This window comes from Jaculus jaculus (genome assembly GCF_020740685.1).
Source record: "Jaculus jaculus isolate mJacJac1 chromosome Y unlocalized genomic scaffold, mJacJac1.mat.Y.cur SUPER_Y_unloc_1, whole genome shotgun sequence".
Lineage (NCBI taxonomy): Eukaryota > Metazoa > Chordata > Mammalia > Rodentia > Dipodidae > Jaculus > Jaculus jaculus.
Window position 1 is genome coordinate 1,271,762 of NW_025423386.1, and position 5,941 is coordinate 1,277,702.

A 5,941-nucleotide genomic window follows, 5' to 3' on the forward strand; every position below is an offset into this window, starting at 1 on the left:
CTTGGATGACCTGTCAATTAATGAGAATGGGTTGTTGAAGTCACCCACTACCACTGTGTTTGGTGTTATCTGTGACCTTAGTTCTAATAATGTTTGTTTGATGAATTTGGGTGCCGGCGTGTTAGGTGCATATATGTTTAGGATTGTAATATCCTCCGGTTGGAGTGTGCCCTTAATCAGTATAAAGTGATCGTCCTTATCTTTCTTGACTAACGTTGGACTGAAGTCTGACTTGTCAGATATTAGGATAGCAACCCCTGCTTGTTTTCTAGGCCCATTTGCTTGAAACACTGTTTTCCAACTTTTCACCCTAAGATAATGTCTATCCTTTCTAGAAAGGTGAGTTTCTTGGAGACAACAAATTGTAGGATCCTCCTTTTTACCCAGTCTGCAAACCTATGTCTTTTGGTTGGGGCCTTGAGGCAATTGATATTAAGTGATATTGTTGAAAGGTGTGTATTTATGTTGGCCATTTTTTTTGTGGTTCCGGTTCGACCTTTGTTCTCTTGTGTTAATTAGTATTTGAGTATTGCTTGTTTTTCCTAGGTTGCTTATATATGTGCTTTTCCTTCTCTTCGGCATGGTGGATTCTTTCAAGTATTTTCTGTAGAGCTGGTTTTGTCTTCAAATACTCCTTTAACCTGCTTTTGTCATGGAATGTCCTTATTTCTCCATCTATTTGAATGGATAACTTTGCAGGATAAAGTAACCGTGGTTGACAGTTGTTATCTTTCAGAACTTGGAATACATCACGCCAAGCCCTTCTGTCTTTTAAAGTTTGTGTTGAATAATCTGCTGTAGTCATGATGGGCTTGCCTTTGTAGGTAACTTGATTTTTCTCTCTATCTGCTTTCAATATTTTTCTTTGGATTGTGTGTTTGGTAGTTTGATTATAATATGTCAAGTAAAGCTTCTTTCCAAGTTTTCTCTGGTGTTCTAATAGCTTCCTATATCTGCACTGACACCTGTTTCCCAATTTGGGGGAAGTTTTCTTCTATGATTTTGTTGAGGATGCCTACTATGCCCTTGGAGTGAGATTCTTCTCCTTCTACTATGCCCTGAATTCTTATGTTTGATCTTTTCATAGTGTCCCAAATATCTTGAAATTCCCACTCATACTTTTCTATTAGTTTGTCTTTCTTTTTGTTGGACTGCATCAGATCTGCCACCTGGTCTTCTAGCTTAGATATTCTATCCTGTCCTTCATCCATTCTACTGGTGACATATTCTACAGAGATTTTTATTTCATTATCTGTGTTCTTCATTGCTAGTAATTCTGACTGGTTTTTCTTTATTATTTCTATTTCCTTATTTACGTCTTGTATTGCCTTCTTTATTTCATTAAATTGGTGTCCTGCATCTTCTTTGATTCTTTTGATTTCCTCTTTCATTCCTTTGATTTGTTCTTTGATTTCTTTGAACATATTTACCATAATTTTTTTTTGAAATCTTTCTTTTCTACTGCTGAAGCCGAGGCGCCACTGCCGGAGCTGCTTCGGCCTGCTTGTGTGGGTTCTGGATGCTCTGGGACACTCCTACTTCTCTGCTGCCATTTTAATTTCTCATACACCTCACTTTTTAGTAAATGTGTGTATTTTCCTGGGTTTTCTTTGGCCTTTTCTTCCCTAGGCTGCTTTGGTGTGGCTGCTATGCCGCCATCTTAACCAGAAGCTAAAAATCTAATTCTTAATGGTAGCATTTCTACTGGTGCATTTTTGAGTTACAAAGTCTGTCTCTCAATGAGGGTAATCTGTACACGTCTTTATCAAGATTTTTGTTAAGGCTATTAATTACAGAGGGTACTTCCAGGACTTACTGTTCAGAGACTACTATACTAGTTTCTAAAGGAAAAAGCATATATTCCCTTTCTCTTCAGAGTATACTAAGGATATTTCCCACTGAATCAAATACTCCACTTGCTACTGAAAGTAAGCTAAAAGTGTTCATTGAGTTCTCAGTATTCATGTATGTTCATCAATGTTATTGACATACAGACTTCTTTTTTCACATTTCTTCCTGATATTTGTGTCATAAAAACGGTAACTAGTTTAAAGATATTACACAGTTTATATCTTTTTTATGTCATTTAGAGTAAATGACAAAAATAACCACTGTTTAAATGATTTTTTTTTTAAAGAGAGACAGAGAAAGGCAAAAAGAGAGAAAGAGAGGGAGGGAATGGACACACCAGGGCCCTCAGCTCCTGCTAACGACCTCAAGACATGTGTGGTGCGTTGTGGTGCATGATCAAGATTGCATGCTTGCATCACTGTGCATCTGGGTACATGGGACCTGGAGATTCAAATAGTAGTTCTTAGGGTTCACAGAGAGCACCTTAACTACAAAGCCATCTCTTCAGCCTGAAAATAATTTTTTGATAGAATTTTCTATATTTCAGCACTGAAGGAAACTCTTACCTTTGCTTTAACAAAGATTTTCTTTAGCCAATTCAGTCTTGGTAACATTTAAAAATCTACAGTTTTCTAATACTTCCTTATCCTTGATAAGCTTGAAGTGCACAGAGGTTTGTGTTTATTGGTTGTGTACACTGAATTATTTTTCTTATACAGACTAACAGTTTGTTAAATAGCTCTTTGTATTAATAAATATCTCATGTTTACATGTTGTTTATCACAAGGAAGTTCTAATTACATCATTTATTTTTGTCTCCTCGTTTTCAGAGCTAGTCATTTTTTGTTTTGAATATGTTATATGAGAATAATGCATGCTTTATATTTAGGACCATTTGTTAATTTCTACAATGATATATATCTCTGTCAAAGGACTGTATTTGTGTTCATTGTTCACTTTTTCAGAATCAATGGAATTGAGAGCTAGGGAAGCTTGTTAGAGAAGAACTTGTATTTGTTTGTGTGTACTATTGGCATACATGCATTGTTTCTTCATGTATGTGATTGTAATAGAGCAAACTAGGATTATTTTAAGAAGCAATCTAGTGTTTTGCTTGGTTTTAGACAAAGGGTCTGTCCCTGTGGAAGTGAAATATACAGTTAGGTAGCTGGACTCTCTGATGAGTTCCAGAATTCCTCTTACATCTGTACCACCAGCAGTGGGAAAACCAAGATATGTGGACCCACATGGTTTTTACACATATGCAGATGATTAAGTTTTTATTCTTCTAATCTCATGAATTACACACTATCTAATGGATTTCTACACTTTTAAGAATGTTTATTTCTTTCATAAATACTTCACTACAAATTTTCCTGGACCTAATTCTTATTGGTTGGCTTTAAAAAAAACATTTTTTTTTTTGGTACAAAATAGCATGGTTTTCATAAATTAAACTTTTGTAAATTTCTGCTTCCATTTTTCTTTGTGTCTTAATATTGCTAGTAAATTTGATGTCAATGCTTAAAAAAATCCTGTGTGATCATGATATGTAAAGAAACCAATGTAGATATGTACATCCTCAAGTTTATGATGAGTGGTAAGACATTGGCAACTTTTCGTTTGTCTCTCAGGAATATTTTACATTTTGCTGTAGAGAATGAAGTGAATATAAGTGAAATCTGAGGTAGAAGTTCAATCCTCCTTGGTGAGTTGTCTCTAGTTGGTTGCTGTAGTTGGTGGTGGTGGTTTTTGAGGTAGTGACTCACTGTATTGTAGGCTGACATGGAATTCACTATGTACTCTCAGCCTGGCCTTGCAGTCATGGCACTCCTCCGCCCTCTGCAACCCAAGTGCTGGGACTAGAGGCATGGACAACAATTACCAGATCTCAGCTCACTTTTCGGGATTCAGTAACATGCTAACTATTAACCTCTTTGTCATATAATCCATATACTTCCTGATTTTTCAATAATAAATGTGACAAAACACAGGCAATACTATGTATTCAAAATTTTGCACATTTTTTCTACTTCAAATTGACTTGATTTTGCCTCTTATTTCTCCACCACCAAATGTGGCTTTTCTAAAATGAAAAAGACAAAAGAAATGTATCCAAAGTGTGATAAGGACTATGAGGTGGGGCCAGATCATCTAAGTTCCAGTAATAAACTTTTTATTCAGCGTGCATTGACAGTTATAAGAAATTAATTCATTTAATCTCAGAGGGAGCTACTAATACTAAAATCAGCAATGGGAAATACATGGACAGGGCAGACTGGGTGAAGGATCAGAAATACTCAAACATGAGTACAATCTGGAATGAAAGATGATTACAAGTCTGTAGTTTTTTTTATTATTTATTTATTTGAGAGCGACAGACACAGAGAGAAAGACAGATAGAGGGAGAGAGAGAGAATGGGCGCGCCAGGGCTTCCAGCCACTGCAAACGAACTCCAGACGCGTGCGCCCCTTGTGCATCTGGCTAACGTGGGACCTGGGGAACCGAGCCTCGAACTGGGGTCCTTAGGCTTCACAGGCAAGCACTTAACCGCTAAGCCATCTCTCCAGCCCAAGTCTGTAGTTTTTGATTCTGCTTCCATAGAGACCTACTTGCTGCAAGCAATGTGAATCTTCTTATAACCTGGGGAATTATAAGTGATGGTTATTTACATGGCTGTGAGGGGATATTGAGAACACCATCAGTGTCAGGATATAAAGAAAATCATATGGGTGTTGTTTGAACATGGGCAATATGAATGAATGTATTCTCATGAATAAAAACTAACACCAAAGGGCACTGTCTTTGGGTTATCAAGTACGTTTATGCTGGCATATTTTCCAGGGTCTACTATTTCACATGACTTTTCTTGTCATGATAGAAGTGTGAGATTCTGTGTATATAGTGATGTCCAAGTCACACCTCTAGGCCATGCATGGCGATGATGAGCCTCATTGAATTATTGTAAATATGCTGTCAATGTGATGTCTACATTCAAAGGAGTATTAAAATGCCTAATAATCATTTCAGATTTCATTTTTATTAAATTAATTTTTTTCTTCATTTAATGAAAATCACTATTTAAACAGGACTAATTTCACATTACATTAATTATAAATATTTCACTAATGCACCATTTATTTCATGTTTTTGTATTAATAATTTTTTAAATTATTTTTATTTATTTATTTGAGAGCTACAGACAGAGAGAGAAAGAGTAAGATAGAGAGAATGGGCGTGTCAGGGCCTCCAGCCATTGCAAACGAATTCCAGATCTTTTTCGCCCCCTTGTGCATCTGGTTAACATGGGTCCTGGGGAATCGAGCCTCAAACCTGGGTTCTTAGACTTCACAGGGAAGTGCTTAACTGCTAAGCCATCTCTCCAGCCCTGTATTAATAGGTTTTGTTTTTAAGATTGAATTGACTTCAAATGCTATTTAGCTTGAACATTTGAATAGTTGTGAGAGCCATGTTTCTACTTACACAGTCAATATCTCCATTTTGGACATGTGTCTGTAAAATACAAAAAAGAGGATAAAGTGGTATTACATTCACTTCATAAATGAGAAATCTTTAATCATAAGTATTCTGAATGAGAAATGGCCATCAGAGGATGACAGAGATTCTTTAATCTTTATTTTCCCATGATAGCCCAAGAGTGATTCACCTGTCTTGGTGACATCCAGGATATTTTGAGTTGCAATTTGCTTGTCACTAATAATCTTGTTATACTCTTTCTGTGTCTCTTCACTGATAATGTGGCATTTTGCTGAATTTTATGGAATAGAAGTCAGAAAATATGGCTATTAGATTCCTTTCTAAACACAAAACCCATCCTACTTTATAAACCATAGGTTGATCAAGCTTTATTTTCCCAATGGCACATCATGCTTTCTGTTCATTATCCCCTTTATATTGGTAATGTAACCCAGCAAGGACAACTTAATTGGAGATCAATTCATACATTCAGGTTTATGTCATTTTTCTAGATTTTGGAAAAATGGCATGAAAGTAATTTTGTCTCTCATATTTTTACTTCAAAAGGTAAGGAACGCTGTAAAGCACATTTGGAAATTTGTGATGATTGGG